This window comes from Octodon degus, unplaced genomic scaffold (genome assembly GCF_000260255.1).
Source record: "Octodon degus isolate 3935 unplaced genomic scaffold, OctDeg1.0 scaffold00072, whole genome shotgun sequence".
Lineage (NCBI taxonomy): Eukaryota > Metazoa > Chordata > Mammalia > Rodentia > Octodontidae > Octodon > Octodon degus.
Window position 1 is genome coordinate 9,269,981 of NW_004524648.1, and position 15,929 is coordinate 9,285,909.

At 47.1% G+C, this 15,929-nt stretch overlaps 1 protein-coding gene and 1 pseudogene across 2 annotated transcripts in view; both read right to left on the reverse strand.

The window, feature by feature from the left end:
* Asic2 (acid sensing ion channel subunit 2) overlaps window positions 1-15,929 on the reverse strand; it is a 1,146,900-nt gene that overhangs the window by 37,075 nt on the left and 1,093,896 nt on the right. The gene's annotated exons all lie outside the window — the stretch shown is intronic.
* The window catches only part of LOC105742767, a 2,938-nt pseudogene continuing 1,503 nt past the window's right edge, over window positions 14,495-15,929 (reverse strand).

Sequence of the window (15,929 nt, forward strand, 5' to 3'; positions counted from 1 at the left end):
CTTCTTCTTCTTCTTCTTCTTCTTTTTAAAAATCTTTTTATTTATTTATTTGGTACAGGCCCTCGCTATACAACTCAGTCTTGTAGTGATCCTCCCATCTCAGCCTCCCCAGCACTGGGTTTACAGCGTGCGCCACTATGCCTATTTTGGGTGGCTGGTTCAGTGTGCCCGAGGGCTGGGCTGGCATGGCATGGGGTACTGGGGATCGAACCCCAGTTCTTGAGCTTGCCAGGCAGGTACATAGACTGAGCTATCTCCATCTTTCTAAGGACATGTCTCAGTCCAGCTTATACTCTCTAGCATCATTAATCAAACAATCCAGAAGAGGCTCGTAGGAGTGACTCTCTATGCTAACCTGAACCACCTCAGAGCTGCTGCTTCTGCTGCTGATGCTGGGTATAGCCATGTGGGGCATGTACTACACAACTGCAGGCTCATCTACTCTCATAGACTAAGGTATGAATGATGCTCCAGAGAGTGCCCTGGGCAGTCTTGAGCACTCCATTTGCCTGCACTGCAGCCCCATCTGGCTTCACTCTGCTCCTTGGCTCATGGTCTGTCTTCCATTCCTGTCATCCCACTCTTTCCCTTAAAATATGCTCCATTTATATGGCAATGGAGACATTCCCATAGGAGTGGGAGGGGTGGGGGTTGGTGGTGGCATCAGGAGTGTTTTTTGGGGGACAGACAAGCTCCCATTCACAATCTCTTTTGAAATGGGGACCATTTGTTTTTTTTTTCCCCCCAATGGGCACATTTGAAACGGAAGTTGGATCTAGGTTGGGATGTTCACTAGCGGGTGTTCTTAAAGCTGAGGCCACCTCTGTGCATTTGCTGCAGTTTTGGCTTTAGCTCCATTCAAAATCCACTCTCTGTACATCTGAATGGGTTGAGGGTGGTTCGTTGTCTTGGGTGGCTCCTGCCAGACTGGGAATGTGAGTGTGTGTGTGTGTGTGTGTGTGTGTGTGTGTGTGTGTGTTGCAAGGCTGGACTCAGGACAAGCTCTGGCTTCTGTGGCCCCCCTACACTCATGATTAAGCCCCCTTCTCCCCTACGACCCCCAGCCCTGCATAAGCTGCAGCAGAAGTCTGGAGCTGGGCAGGACCACAGGTTTAGCATGCACTTCAGGTCTTAGCCTGCAGAAAGAAAGGAGAAGGGAGCTGTGCCTCCAGACTGGCGGCAGGTATCAGGGTCCCACCTCCGGCAGCTCCAACGAATCCTCAGTCTTTCTCCAGAGAGGACTTGGAGGCTCCCCTGAGCTGCAGCCGAAGCACAGAGACAGCACCGTGCCTGGCACGCTACCCACAATGAACCAGGTTGCCTTGTGTCTTCAGGACTGTGCTTGGCAGTGGGAGCCTGGATAAGTTTCTTCCTGGAGCTTGCAGCATGGCGAGATTCAGGCTCCACTGTACCCCTGTGAGCCCTGATGGCCTGGCAGGGAGGCTCTGTGTGCACAGAGCACTCACCATAAAGCCCATCTTTTATTGCTGCCTCCCTGTAGCTTTCCAGCGGGGCGGGGGGATGGTGGACCTGGAAGGGCATAAAACATGTGTGGCTTCTACAGGATTCTGTGAGGGTGAAATATGGCATTGAAAGTTAATCCTCTCGGGCCGCTTCACCCTCAGATGGGAATGCAAGTGTACAGGGCTCCCGCTTGGTAGTGAGGCCGCATCCTGGTTATTATACCACATTGTGTTCCACAAATCCCCACATAATTAATTTTCACAGGGGGCTCATGAGAGTTTTGACAACACATCTATCATGCTCTGTTAGTCCTGAGAACTGTGGTTTCCTGGCCCGTATCCCTAGGAAGGCTGCAGTCCTGGGTATCTCAGACTCCTCTTCTTATACGGATCAGAGCTACTTTACAACCTTAAAAAGTTTTTCTTTTTCATTAAATGATTCCAATTTTACATGGCTTAGCCAGTGATCTACTGCGAGTCCCAGTGTTTATTATTATTATTTTTTTGTATGCATGTGTGGTGCTGGGGATCAAACCAGGGCCCCACACATACTAGGCAAGTGTTCTACTTTCAAGCTACACCCTCAGCCTTTTTCATTTTGAGCTGGGTCTTGGGAAGTTGCCCAGGCTGGCCTTGAACTTGTGATCCTCATAGCCCAGCCTCTCATCGCTATCCTTGGCTTTAGTGATATTTTTAAAACCTGTAGAGGGTGCAACCACATAACTGTTTTAATGGGAATTGGATAGACACTATTGATTCCTAGAATTTGAATGCTTTGACCCTTAGGTCAAAGACTGTCCTGGAATGACCAATATTCAGCACCACCTGCTGGGCTGTGAGGTGAGGCTCAGTTCCATCTGAGAGGGAAGTTCTAGTCCCAGGTATTTTCTCCCAGGGTGCTACTTGGTCCTGCTTGTTGGGCCTGAGACAGACACAAGCTTTTACCTTCTCAGTAGAGGCCCAATATAGCTAGATCATTGGCCACAGAGAACAATACAGGGGCATGTGGAAGACAGAGCTTGGGGATTTTAGAGAATAAAGGAGCAGGCCATACATCATCAATGCTAGGAAAAGTGCAGGGACTTCAGAGTCGGGCAGTTCTGGGTTCCAGTTCTCAGATCCATTCCTTTATCTGTGGACACTGGTACCACCCCAGGGTTGCTGTGGAGTCTAAGGGGCACGGTCTCCAACAGTGTTAGCACAGTGGAACACGGCAGGAGCTGGGTTACCACTGGGGGGTAACGTGATGTGGCCCAAAGACTGGGAAGCTGCTGCCTCAGGCAGACCTGGCTGTGGGTTCCAGCTTCTTTACCTTACTGACCTCGTTGCCCCATCTGTAAACTGGCAACAACAGCAGGTCTCTTGTTGCTGTGAGAATCCCATTTCATCAGTCAGAATGCGCAGCTTTTCCACACCCTGGCACATCTGCAGTGCCTTATTAATGGGCTCTTAGCATTGTGCTGTAGCTTCACTGGTAATTTCTTTGGCTCTTACAGTTGTCATAGATTTCGTGAAACATAGAAAACGAGCTCATGATTGCAAGGGGCACATTGAGCAGATGCTCAGTGAATGGCAGCTGTTGCTATTATTTCCTGGAGGATCCTGGGCAAGTTTTAAAATATATTTGAGCCTCAGTTTCTTCATGGCAATGATGATTTTTACTTCAAATGGGTAGGGGAAGTATTAAACAGGGTAAGGATCGTAGCATCTGCTTTAACATTTTGCACAGGGCAGGACTCTAGAGAAGTCCTGCTCCACCTTGGGAGTGCACTCACAGAAAAGCTTTGTGAAGTTTTGGCACTAGGTGTCTGGGATAGAAAGAAAAGGGAGGGGATTCCTCTGGAGCTCTTGGCCTCTGCCAAATGATGTGTCATTTGCTCACTGAAGTCTTCTCGTGGTCACAAAGGATCAGGGCATGATCGCTGAGCCAGATGGGAAAGCTAGGGGAGAAAATGGTAGCAGGCAAGTTTTCTGGGCTTGAAGAAGACCTGGGCTGGAAGTATGCAGTGGAGACGTAACCAGCTGGGCCTCTGGCTGGGCTTCTCTTTAGACTTGAACTTGGGAAAATGAGAGGCCACACCTCCTCTCCACCTTCCCTCAGGAGAACATGCCCATGTGCTAGAGATGGTGGCTACAGAAGTCAGCCTTTTGGGTGGCATAAAGGACTGGCAGAATCCCATAGCCTGTAGTATAGACTGGGGTCAACCAGACCTGGCTTCCAGTTCTAGCTCTGGGTGATCAGGGCACAGAGTGTCCTCTACACGGGTTACAGAGCCCTCATCTGCAGAATTAAGTGTGTGTAGGTTCTGTAGTGTAGTTGCTGCAGGAAAAAATTAGGTTGCCTGCCACACCCCATCCTGCTGGACAGAGAGGCTTTGAGAAGAGTGTTGAGCGAAATCACAAGCAATATTGACTTTAATGACAAAATGCTCAGATGTCTCACCTGCGGCTCTGGTAAAATAGCCTTTGAAGTGATCCTTCCCTGCAAGTCCGTAACAGCACAGAGGAGCAGGTGCAAACTATTAGACTGCGAGGAAGTTCCAGGTGCTTGCCTTTCAAGGAGGGGAAAGTAAGTTCACTCCCCGCTTTGCCTGGCTGCTCGAGTGGGCGCCTCAGCCCTCAGCCCTCCTAATTGGTCCTGGGGAGAATGGCGTGTGGGAACAACACCGAAGACCATGGGGAAAAGGTAGGAGGAGAAGCCTGGACTGGCAACCTCCAGTCCTGGCACTCTGCATGACGTGGGTGCTGCTCTTGCCCCTTCCATATAGAGGAGGAAACTGAAGCAGAGACACAAAGGAACTTTCCCACAGTCCTGCTGCAGATGCCCAGTCTGATGCCAAAGCCCTGTACTACTGTCCTATAGTCCCCACCCCTAATGGTCCTCCTTGTCCACTACAATGACCCCCGCTCCTGGAAAGAAAGTATTTTTATCAGGGACCCATTGAGAGACGCCTGTGTGTCTGGGATGCTCCTCTGAAGGTCCTCTTTTGGTTTTTCAATACAGAGCAGGTCTATCACCACCGCCTTACAGATGAGAAGACGGAATCTCATGGAAGCCGAATGGTTACTTTGAGATCACTCAGCAAATCAGAAGCAGGGTTTGGATGCGAATCTCAGTCTTCTGACTCCTGATCCTGCCACACCACAAATCGGCCCTCTCTCCCTCCCATGCCCTGCTAGCTCTCTTCTAGGTCATTTACTGCCCAGCTACCTGTGCAAGGGGAGAGGGTGATCCCCACACCCAACCCTGGACCCCTGAGTCACAGGGTTACACTGCTACACAGGATCACACTATTATAGCCTCATGGATTCAAGTTTTGTTCTTTCCTGGGAGCTTTTTTTTTTAAAAAAAAGAAACTCAATAAATTGATTTATCTCTGGTGTCTTCCAGAGTACCCCACAGGCAGGCACTTTCTGTGGGGGTTGTATTAGGAGTAGAAAGGATTACAGGTTTAGAATGAGACATTCTAAACTTGAAGCAACCTCACCACCTGCTAGGTTGGTGACTTTGGTTGAGTTATTGAACCTCTTTGAGTATCAGTTATCTCTATGGGAAATGGGAAATTATTCCCCATCCTGGAGGGCTTTCATGAAATAAGACAAACAGAATTCAGCATGTTGCCTATATGACATTGAGATAGCAGGTGCTCAGTAGAGCAGAGATCCTATCCTGAAAATTAGCAGAAGAGCTCCAGAAAAAAATTATTTGCCTTAAGTGCATAAAGTCCACCCAACACAGGGCAGGGATCATTATAATTATTTAAGGGCCCATGATTTTCCCAATAGGTTAAGCCAGGGTCCTTTAAATGGCAGCGACATGTTCAGGCTGCCATGCCTGTTTACGAATCATTAGCTACTTGACAGTGATGGCAGTGGGAAAAGAGAAAGAGCAGAGCCCACATTATTGAAAGCCAGTGATAGGAGCCACTGACTGCTAGAAATCAAATGAGCCTGGAGAGAAAAAATAAGTCTGAAAGAGTAACCCGAGGAAGAGATTTCATTTATAAATTCCTATCTCACCTTCTTTCCCATTCTTCAATGTTCAAATGAGCTATAAATATCCTGACACATGCACCCCAAAGTTTCTCCCTAAACTTTAAAAGTGTAGGGAGAGGTGATTGGAATAGGCCTTCCTAATGTAAGATGCCAAGGTTGTAATTGTTAATTCTTCTGGCTGTAATTTATCCTGCAAACCCTTTGGGTAGCTAAACAGCTCTGATTCCGAGTTGCTCAATCGGCTTATAAGTCTTTGTGATGAATCACTCTCATTCTCCTGGTCCTTTCTCTTGGCTGCGGTAATTCTTGACAACTGCCTTAGAGCTATTGTCTCCTGTGGATGTGAGAAGGAAGAGCTATCTATTAGGAGGAACATGTGGGGAGGAGAAAGCTCCTGGTGTGGGCGAGGCTGGCAGGTGGACAGGAAGGTCCTTTCCTCAGGATGGAGAGGCCCAGAGTGGCAAACAGGCTGTGCCCATTGAGCTCCAGGACCTGAGGCACAGCCATCTCCTTGGAGATCTTTGGAGTAAGGCAAATCCTGCCTACTGAGCTCCAGTGGGTATCCCCAAAGGCCACATTGCTACACTTCTGATTTACCACACCTCTAAGGCAGAGCCTAGAAGTGTCCCACATTGGGGTTCCCGTCTTCTTGCTTGGGTGGCTGCCTTCCTAACTCCTCTTGGATTTCAGTGAGGCATGGTGGAAGGGATAGGAGTGGTGGGGGACTCCTTGGTTAGGAAGAAATATGCTTTTTCTTTGCCCAGTGGAGGCTGAAGAGAAACAAGTATGAAAATGCAGATGAAGAAAGAGCCACAAGATGGGAAGAGCCTGGGTGCCTGATGACTGAATGCATGCAGCAGAGCCCCACTGCCAATGGCATGGGGTAGCACCGTGGGGGAAGGTTAAATTTTATTGTGTTACGTCACCAACTTAAAGGTTGCTTGTTACAGAAGTGAGCCTCCCCTTGCAATGCAGGCAATGCTTTATTCAACCGAACACATCGCCAGGTTAGAGAACTTCCAGGTGGCAGTCTTTCCTGAGTCACTGAGTCAGCAGGGTGCTATTTACTAACCAGAGAGTCTATTTTGTAATTCATCACTGATAGCTGTTATGTAGAAAATTAGCATAAAACTTGAGGAATATTGACCACATGGATTCTTCATTTTTACATCTGGTACATTATTCTTGTTGGGGGTAGGAGGGAAAACATAGTCTACTGGTAAGAGAACTTTGGCCCCTCTTCCCTTAGACCCCACAAATGTATACAACTGTGGATTCCATCTCCCCACAACACCACAAGTGTCTCCTCTTCTCCACAATCTGAAATTATCACCTCTCTCTTAGATTTTTGCAGTAGGTTCCTCCCTGGTCTTTGGTCTCCTTTGCATGCCCTTCTAACCTCACATGCAGTCTTCTTAAAATGCAGCCCAGGCCCTGTCACCACCTTCTCTGATAACATCCAAGTTCCTCCCTTTTAGGAGACCTCCTGTGACCTTCTTTCCTGTGTCTACTCATGTCTTCCCTCTCTATGGAGAGCTCATAATCTCTCTGACTTTACCCTCCTGCCTGTGTGCTCAGACTGGCCCTCCTGCAACCCCCAGCCTAGTTTTCCAGGCTCAGCCCATGTCCTTCTGCTAGAGATGGATCTCCCTACTTTCCTTTTGCCTTTGGGGCCTGGTGTCCAGGCTGGAGTTCTAGCCCAGCTCCAGTATTCCCTTACCTTATTCACTGGTTGACATGCCCATGCCAGACTGTCCTTCAAGCCTTTGGAGAGAAAGGTAGGGAACTGCTTTCCTCTTTCTAGAATTGTTCCAAAGCAAGGGCTCAAGTGTGACACTTCTAGATCATGTTGCTGCCAGGCCAGTTACAAAGACAACTTTTCCTCACTGGGCCTCTGTTCCACAAGGAAAACCAGAAGGCTGCTCCTCAGGGGCTGGTGCCTAACGATCTTGGTGGGCCTCTCCAGGTTCAGCCCTGCAGGATGCTATGATTTTTACCATGAACGCAGCATCATCATGGGAGGGAAATCAATATCCAGATTTTCCCTGAGCTGTGTCTGTGGGAGCCGCAATTCTTCAGAAGGCTGTCCTCAGGGGGGCACGTGGCTTCCAGCACTGCCTGATGCCAGAGAGAATTTATCATCACAGAAAAGCTTATGGTGCAGGTTTAGCAAATGTGGCATCTCTGGTGTTCTGGTGCTTCATTTATCAAGTAAACAGGGCTTCCTTATTTAGACTTCAGTCGCTTGGCTCATAAAGTATCACTCAGATATAAAAACTGGAGTATGATGGCCTCTTTTACTGACCCCATTGAGAAATGGGCATGATCAATTATGTCTCAGCAAAGGGAGGAAGGCCATTTGCAAGCTTGCAACTCGTTACACGGTGGTTTGATTTCAGGGCATGAGGCGGGCTGGGCAGGAGGAGGTCTGGGTGCACCTCATGACCACACCGCTAGCAGATTGGGGAGCTCCCTCATCACTAGCTGTGTGGCTGTGGCCAAGCTGCCCCTCTCCACCTAGCCCAGTGTTAGGCCTGGGTCATGGCTCTCCAATATCCATCTGCAGAACATCGCCAGGGTGGCTCCCCTTCTCCCAACACTGCAAGGAGCTTATGCAGACAAGTCAGTTGTACCCACTGGAGTCACATGCATGGGCTTAACTAGCACAAAGTGGGTTCCACGGCTGCATACAATGCTGGCAACCTTGTCCTGCCTGGCACATGGCCTTGGACAGTGGGGTCTGGCTCCTGATGGTGGCTCAGGCAGGGATCCCTTGGGTATGGCCCACTCAGGGCCAGCACGCCGGGCTCACTCAGCTTCCAGGGCAACCCCCTCATCTCTTAGCTTAGCTCTTGCCACCTTCTCCTCTCCCACCCCGGGACTACTTATCTCCTAAGAGTCATTTATTTCTGCTTTCTGGGAGCTGGGGTCCACCAGTCTTCTACGAGGACCCCTCCCCTGGTGACCCCATGCTTTTATGACTGTTACCTACTAGGCATTGCAAGTCCTGCTTCTTCCACGAGGAAGGATTTCTGGCCTTGTCCTTCTACTCGCTCTCCTCTCACAGTCCTCATCTGATTACTGGGTGCTTAGGGAGTGCAGCTCTGTGCCACCACTTGTGCTGCTACAGTGCAGCACTCCTCTGTTGGTCCCAAAGGCCACCGGCTCTACGGCAGCAGAGCTTACACGGTGGCTCTCTACTGCCCCCACTTTGCTTGGTGCATGATACTTCGAAGGCTCCCAGCAAGTGCTTGTGGCCTGACAATATAACAGAAGTTGGGTAATAAATGACTCCTTAAAGTTCAAATCCTTAACCTGTCCTGCAGATCCTGCCTGATCCTTGTCCTGTCTGCCACTGCCTCCCAGGCTCTTCTTGCTCCACTTCCTGACCTAGGCTTTCTGCTCTGTAGTTGCTTGAAAGCTGCTTCTCAGCTCTGTGCCCTTTGTGGTTTGCTCTTGAGGCCTACCAAGCCTGTCCTCCTACTTTCTGCCTGCAGATTCTCAGTCCCTAAAGACCAGGGACTGAGAATATACAGCAGTTCCTCCAAGCAGCTTTTTCTAAACCCTCAGTCTGAGTCAATACCTGCCCCTTTAGGTATCCTGGTTCACTGCACTTCTCTCCTGGCCCTTGTCACGGGCGTCTCCCCTCACATTGGCTTCATCCACCAGCACTTCATCCACCAGTGCTCCTAGGCTATGTGTTAAGTATCTATAGGTACACAGATGCATGACAAGTATTTGTCAAATTTTTGGATGGATGGATGGGTGGGGGTAATGGATGGCTGGATGATAGGTAAATGGTAGATCCTGGGGAGTCATGTTGGGGCTTGAAATAAGGACACAAGGAAGTTAGGCAAAGTGGAAAGAAAGAGGAGATGCAGGGAGAGAGGAGCCGCTAGGAATAGCCTGAGTGTCAGGGATCCATAGAGGCCCAGGGTTCTGAGGACGAGGCCCGGAAAAGAGCAAGGCAGAGCAAGACAGATGGCATGTTGTGTTCAAGGAGCCGAGGGGTCACTGAAGGTTCTTGTCCACTCCTATTCAGTGCTGCCCTCTGAACAGGTGACCAGATCCACTTGCTTCTGGTCCTCATGTGCCTATACCATCACATATCTTTCTTTCTTGGTCCACTGAAAGCAAACCACTTCTTGGTGCATGCAAGAGCAGAATGCAACAAAGCTGACAGATGTTTATATTGATAGAGAGTGAGGCTCAGACTGAGTACTCCTGCAAACAGATCAAGTGCATGTATATGTGTGTGCGTATGTGTGCATTGGTAGAGGTGGGTGTGAGCTGTTACAGTATTTCTCTAATTTTGATATGCCAGAATCATGAGGGCTTTAATGCTATTAAAAAGCACATCCCGGGGTAGTAGAGCATTTGCCTAGCATGTGAGGCCCTGGGTTCTCTGCCCAGCACATGCACACATACGTAGTTCCTGATTGTCTGGGGAAGGACACACGTCTCTGCCTGCTAGACTCACAGATGACACTAAGCACTGAGCTACTAAAACCTAGCAGCTCTTGATACTGTCTAATCTTTTCAAAGACAAAAGTAGTCTAGATGGATGGCCATAGAATCAGGGGAATTTCAGGATATTTGAGAGGGACCAGGCATATTGCTGTATTTTATCAAATCCAAAATAATAGCCATTATTTTGCAGACCAGTAAGGAAAAAATGCCTGGCCAATGAACTGTCAAAGACCATCCGTTGTAAGACACATCACAATTTCAGAGAAGGCAGACAATACGGACAGATTAGAATATTTGCTAGACTACTCTGGTCCCCAGCTTCTCTGGGACTGTGTGGCTAGAGGGGACTGAGCCACACATTTGCTATAGTTTTGCTTCTCCAGGGGCCTGCGGAGGTGCTAGGCCTGGCTGGAGGAGGGAAGGAGTTTCCATAAGCCACAGACTTCTGGGATTCTCTGAATTTCCTGCGCCGTTCACCACTCCATGCTGAGTCCTGCAGGAAGGAATCCATTTTTATTCCTTGGCAGTATATTTCTACTAAGAAACTTTAGTTTTGGGGCTTTGGGCTCTCTAGCTGTCCAATTTCATGTTCAAAATATCCTTTTCTTCTATTTGAGAAATTCATAAATTAAATGGAACTCCAATGGCTTAATTTGAGGCCTTCTGCCTTGGCCTCTCTTCCTGAGAATGAGAAACAAAGCAAATAATCTGTCTCCTCTCCCTCTTATCTCCCCCTTAATAAATAGCAGAATGAATTGAATAGCAGATCTGGATCAGCCAAGGCAGCATTTCTTATATGCTATATGAGAATTACCTGGGGGTATTTCATAAACTGCAGATGTTCTAGGCTCATCCCAAAGATTAGAATTCAGTTGTCCCAGTATGGGATCCAGGTACTAGGGGTCTCCAAAAGCTCCCTAGAGGGCTCTACTCTTATAACTAGGTTGAAAAGCATTAATCTAGTTCAACCCATTGGACAGATGGGAAAACTGAGGTCTAGAAATGCCAAGTGATTTGCTTCTGCATTACACAACTGGCTGCAGGTGGTGGAATGAGCTTTCAGTCTGTAGATTGTGCCTGGATTCTGTATTCAAAGCTCTAATCAGTTCACTCCACTGAGGTTTTATTGGAGGCATAAACAGTTGTACCACAATAACTCAAAGTTATACCAATGTACTATACACATATGTAACATATGTATACGCATGAGATTCATTCTGTGTTAAAAATCTAAGCAGAAATTAACAGTGGAACTTAGAAAGAAAGCTCAGTTTAACAACAGATAAGCTTATTCTGTTTGCCTCACCACCATTCCTCACAGTCTGGGATAGGAGAGAGGGGAAGCAACCTCTTCCCAGCCCTGCTTCCCTGGATTCAGACTCCAAGCACTGGGCACACTACTGTGGCTCACAGGCCTTGCTTCTTAGCTCTCTGTGTGTAGTCTCCAACTTCTCTGTGTCCCCGTATCAGAGATACCTTCTTATGTCTGCATGGTCATATGCTGTGTTCAGGGCCAGGGGGCCTGGGCTGCTCTACAAAGTATCCTGGCTAATAAATGACTTAGCAGAGTGAATATAGTTCCCAATCAGGATTGCCTTTGGGAGGAAATTAATGGGAAGAGCAGGCTTTTAAATTATGTAAGAATGAAATATCTTGTCGAGCTGGTGTCTGCAGGCAGGTGGGCTGCTCTCATCAGAAGGAGCTGAGTGTATTTTCAGCACTTCTCTTGTGGTCCAGAGTTTCCTTCTGAAGCCAGAGAGGGGCCCACATCTGCTGGCACTTGTGGCACCTCCCAAGGCTGCTGACCATCTGGTGAGAGGCCTGGGGTATGCGCGCTTTGGTCTCTCTGGCTTTGGAACTGGCTTGTTTACTCTACCAACAATAGTGTAAATGTATGGTTTTGTGCATGTGTTTTACAGCGGGAAGGGAGTAGAAGCAATGGGAGGCAGGGGCTAAATTGGTTCTGTGAGCTGCAAAACTTGGGGGCTATGGGCACAGAACAGTAAATGGATCTGAGAAGACCATTTTGGGTTTCCCAGGTTTTCAGTGCATCTGCATTACAGGAAGGCTTGGGAGAGAGGCCAATGGCTGGGTCCTACCTTTAGAATCTCATGCAGTGGGTATGGAGGAGGCCTAGAAATGGGCCTTTGGCCTCCTTCTAGCTACTTCTGATACACACTTCCGAAGCCAGGTGGGGAACACCTGGCTTCATTCTAAATATGGTATGAAGGGGATGAAGGGCATGTGACATCACATATTTAGATCTATAAAACCAGAGGAAGAGCCACATGGCCTTTAGGCCCTTTGAAGTTCCATTTACCTGTCATTTCCCTCCCTAAACGCGGAAGTGGAGGTGAGGATGACAGCTGGAAGCCAAGGAAGAGGAGTGAGATTTAAGATGCTGGGTAATGTGTCCTCCCAACAAGGCTGGCTTGGTTGTAATGATGATTACCAATCCCCAGCATCTTCAAAGGTTTTGCTAGGCAGAGGAAACCATCACTTGGGTAGCCCATGGAGACCAGAAGAGGCATTCTCGAGCAGGCACACGGTGGTTCTCAGCTGCAGTATGAGGAATGCCTTCAAAAGGTATGTGGACTTACTGACTCAGGGTGGAGGGACCCAAGGCTGGAGACTGGGGAGGCTGTGGCAGAGGTCCTGAGACGGCCCAGCCATGTAGCCAGAGGCCAGCCTGACTCCAGAGGTACTGATATCAGCACAGCCTTATCTGATGTTGCAGCTGGGGGCACAGGGCTGGGGAGATAGCTCAGTGGACTATGTGCCTGCCTGGCAAGTGCAAGGACCCAAGTTTGATTCTTGGTTCTGCATGCTGTGCTGGCCCCGAAACCAGGCGTGGTAACACATGCCTGTAATCCTAGTGTTGGGATAGCTGAGACAGGAGGATCACTATGAGTCTGAACTGTGTAGTGAGACCTGTATCAAATTAAAAAAAATAATAAAATAACAAAAAGAAAAGAAAGAAAAGCAAGGCACAGCCGCTGTATGTGGACCTCAGGTTGGAACTTGGGTCTCCTTTCTTGGAGCACAGAGTGGGGCAGTTTGGGGAAGGCTGGGAATTTCCAGGTATCGTTATTCTTAGCAAGCACCTGTTTACTCACAGTGATGAGTACATAGGAAATACTTGTATTTGACTGATCAGAAGCATATAGCCCGCATCCTGTCCTTCTCAGAAGTTGGAAAATATCTTTTGTTTCTTGCAATCACCTCCTTTTGACACAGCTCAGTCCACAATAAAGCCTTTTATCGGCAGTTCTGGTTTTTCTTGTCTGTAGCTGCCAACTCTCTGGCCCCCATCTATCTTCTGTTGGTCCCTTACTTTTTCTTGCCATTTTTACATGAAAATCCTAGGGGAAATACACAACGCTGCATCTTGAAAGAGCCTCTCAATTGCTCAGTTCCTTTGACCTAGTACTTCTATCTTTCTAGAAAGTAGCCTAAAGAAAGAATTAAAATCAGCCTAAGGGGGGGAAAAATCAGCCTAAGAGAATAATCTCAAAGCACTGTGCACAAAGATATTTATTTACAATAGCAAAAAGTATTGTTATAATAGCAAAGACAGATAAAGCAATTCAAGTGTTCAGCAATAGTGGGACGATAAGTCAATTATATGCCCATTTGATAAAAACATTATGTGATCATTAAAATGCTGATATAGAGAGAATGTCAGAACAAGGAAAAGTGCTTTGAATATAATGCTCAGTGAAGACACACACCTGCCGGTACTGTATAACTACTGTTCTTTTAAAAAAAAAAAATCAAATCCATACAACCTAAATGCAGAAAACAAAATCTGAAAAAAATATTCCAGAGTATTAAACTCAGGATATGTTTTGATGGCTAAAATGTTAATTTTGAATTTTTCTCTTTTCTCTCTCTCTCTTTTTAAAAGATGTATTTGGCTGTTACAGGGTTTCACTACACAGCTTGGCCTCTTAGTGATTCTCCTGTTTTCAGCCTCCCCAGTGCTGGGATTACAGGCATGTACCATTACACCTGGACTCTGTGGCCAGTTCAGCCCACCCTGGGGGCAGGGCTGGCATGGCATGTGGTGTTAGGGATTGAACCTTGGTCACTGCATTTGCCTAAACTTGTCTAAGCAGGTGCTTTAGTTTGCTGAGCTATCTTGCTGGCCCTCTGTTTTCTAATTTTATGATAACATATGTGTATAACTTAAAAAAAAATCCTTAATATTTTATTCCTGGTACCACTACTGCAATATACCTGATGTAATGAAAAGAAAGAAAAAGACAAAGCTACATCAGATAAAAGACCTCATGAATGTACATCTAATTGACACTACATCGTATTAATCAATAGCTGCACTTTTTGCAAACTGTGGCTGTGACAGTCCTGAACCAGAAGGGTTCCCTGTTTAAGCTGCAGTAACTTTTCTGACTATGGATCATCATTCCTTCTGTGGCAGATTTTTATAGTTCCTTTAATGTATTTGGGATGACTGTCTCAAAGTAACTTGCAGCTTTCCTGATAACTCCTTGCTCTCTCTCCCGCTAAGAACTGTAGCCCTTTTCTGTTGTTTTTAAAAACCTTCTACTACCATATCCACCACTTCCACCACCAGATCCATAACCACCACCATAGGGACTGCCAGAGCTTCTTCCACCAAAACTGCCCCCCTTCATGGGCCCATAATTTGACTGCTGTTGTCCACTATAATTTCCAAAATCATTATAGTTCCCACCACCACCATAGTTACCACCACCAAAATTTCCTCCTTCATTATAACCATCATATCCTCCTCCACCACCACCGTATCCACCACCTTGGTTTCCATATCCTGGTCCATCACTGCCATAACCTTCTCTACTACTGTAATCAGGACCACCACCATAGTTTCCACCATCACTTCCTAATCCATTACACCCACCATCACCTCTTCCATAACTACCTCTGCTGCCACCTCCTCCACCACTGTAACCTCCTCTTCCACCAAAGTTTCCACCATGGCCGAAATTCCCTCCACCACCTCCGAAGTTTCCTCCACAACCCATAAAGTTGCCAGATCCACCTCTGCGGCCTCTTTGGGATCCATCAGACTGCATCTCTTATTTAGAAAAGGCTTTTTCCACTTCACAATTAGGCCCATTAATAGTGTGGTATTTCTAAACAACAATTTTATCAACTGTGTTGTGGTCATCAAAAGTTACAAAAGCAAATCCTCTCTTTTTCCCACTCTGCCTGTCTTCCATAACTTCTATGGTTGCAATCTTGCTGTATTTTTAAAAGTAGCCTCTCAAATTATATTCTTCTGTATCTTCTTTAATACCACCAACCAAAAATTTCTTTGCTGTGAGATGGGCACCAGGCTTTACTGAATCCTCTCTAGAAACAGCTCTCTTTGGTTCCACTACACGCCCATCGACTTTGTGTGGTCGAGCATGCATTTTGCCTCCACATCTTCAACACAAGAGTAAGTCACAAAATCAGAGCCTCTGAGGCAATTTGTTTAAGGATCTCTCATTATCACACAATCTGTGAGTGTGCCCCATTTCACAAAGTGTTCTCTTAATTATCATCAATAGTTTCAAATCTCAGACCACCAATGAACAGCTTCCTCAACTGCTCCGGTTCCTTTGGATCATGGCTCTCCACTTTGAGACTGGACTCGCCTCTTCCAACTTGAGTTCAATATGGGGCCAAGAGGAAGAGCACTCTTATAACTTTTGGAATGAGAGGATAATAAATCCTTTGGCTCTGAGAAGGGGAGGTGATTAAGAGCATGGACTAGACATAGATTTGGGCTCTCATAAGAGCCTGGTCACTCAGAATGTCTGTGGCCTGGGATAGTCATTAGGTCCCCTGCTTCCTCAGTTGGAAAATGGGGATGCATCATACTAAGTGGACAGGCTTTTCAGTGGAGATTAATTTACTACAATTAATGGCATATAATCAGAACTCTATCATCAAAAATGATTGAATGAATTATTATTAGTCAAACAATATCTGGTGGAAGATGGCAGGCAA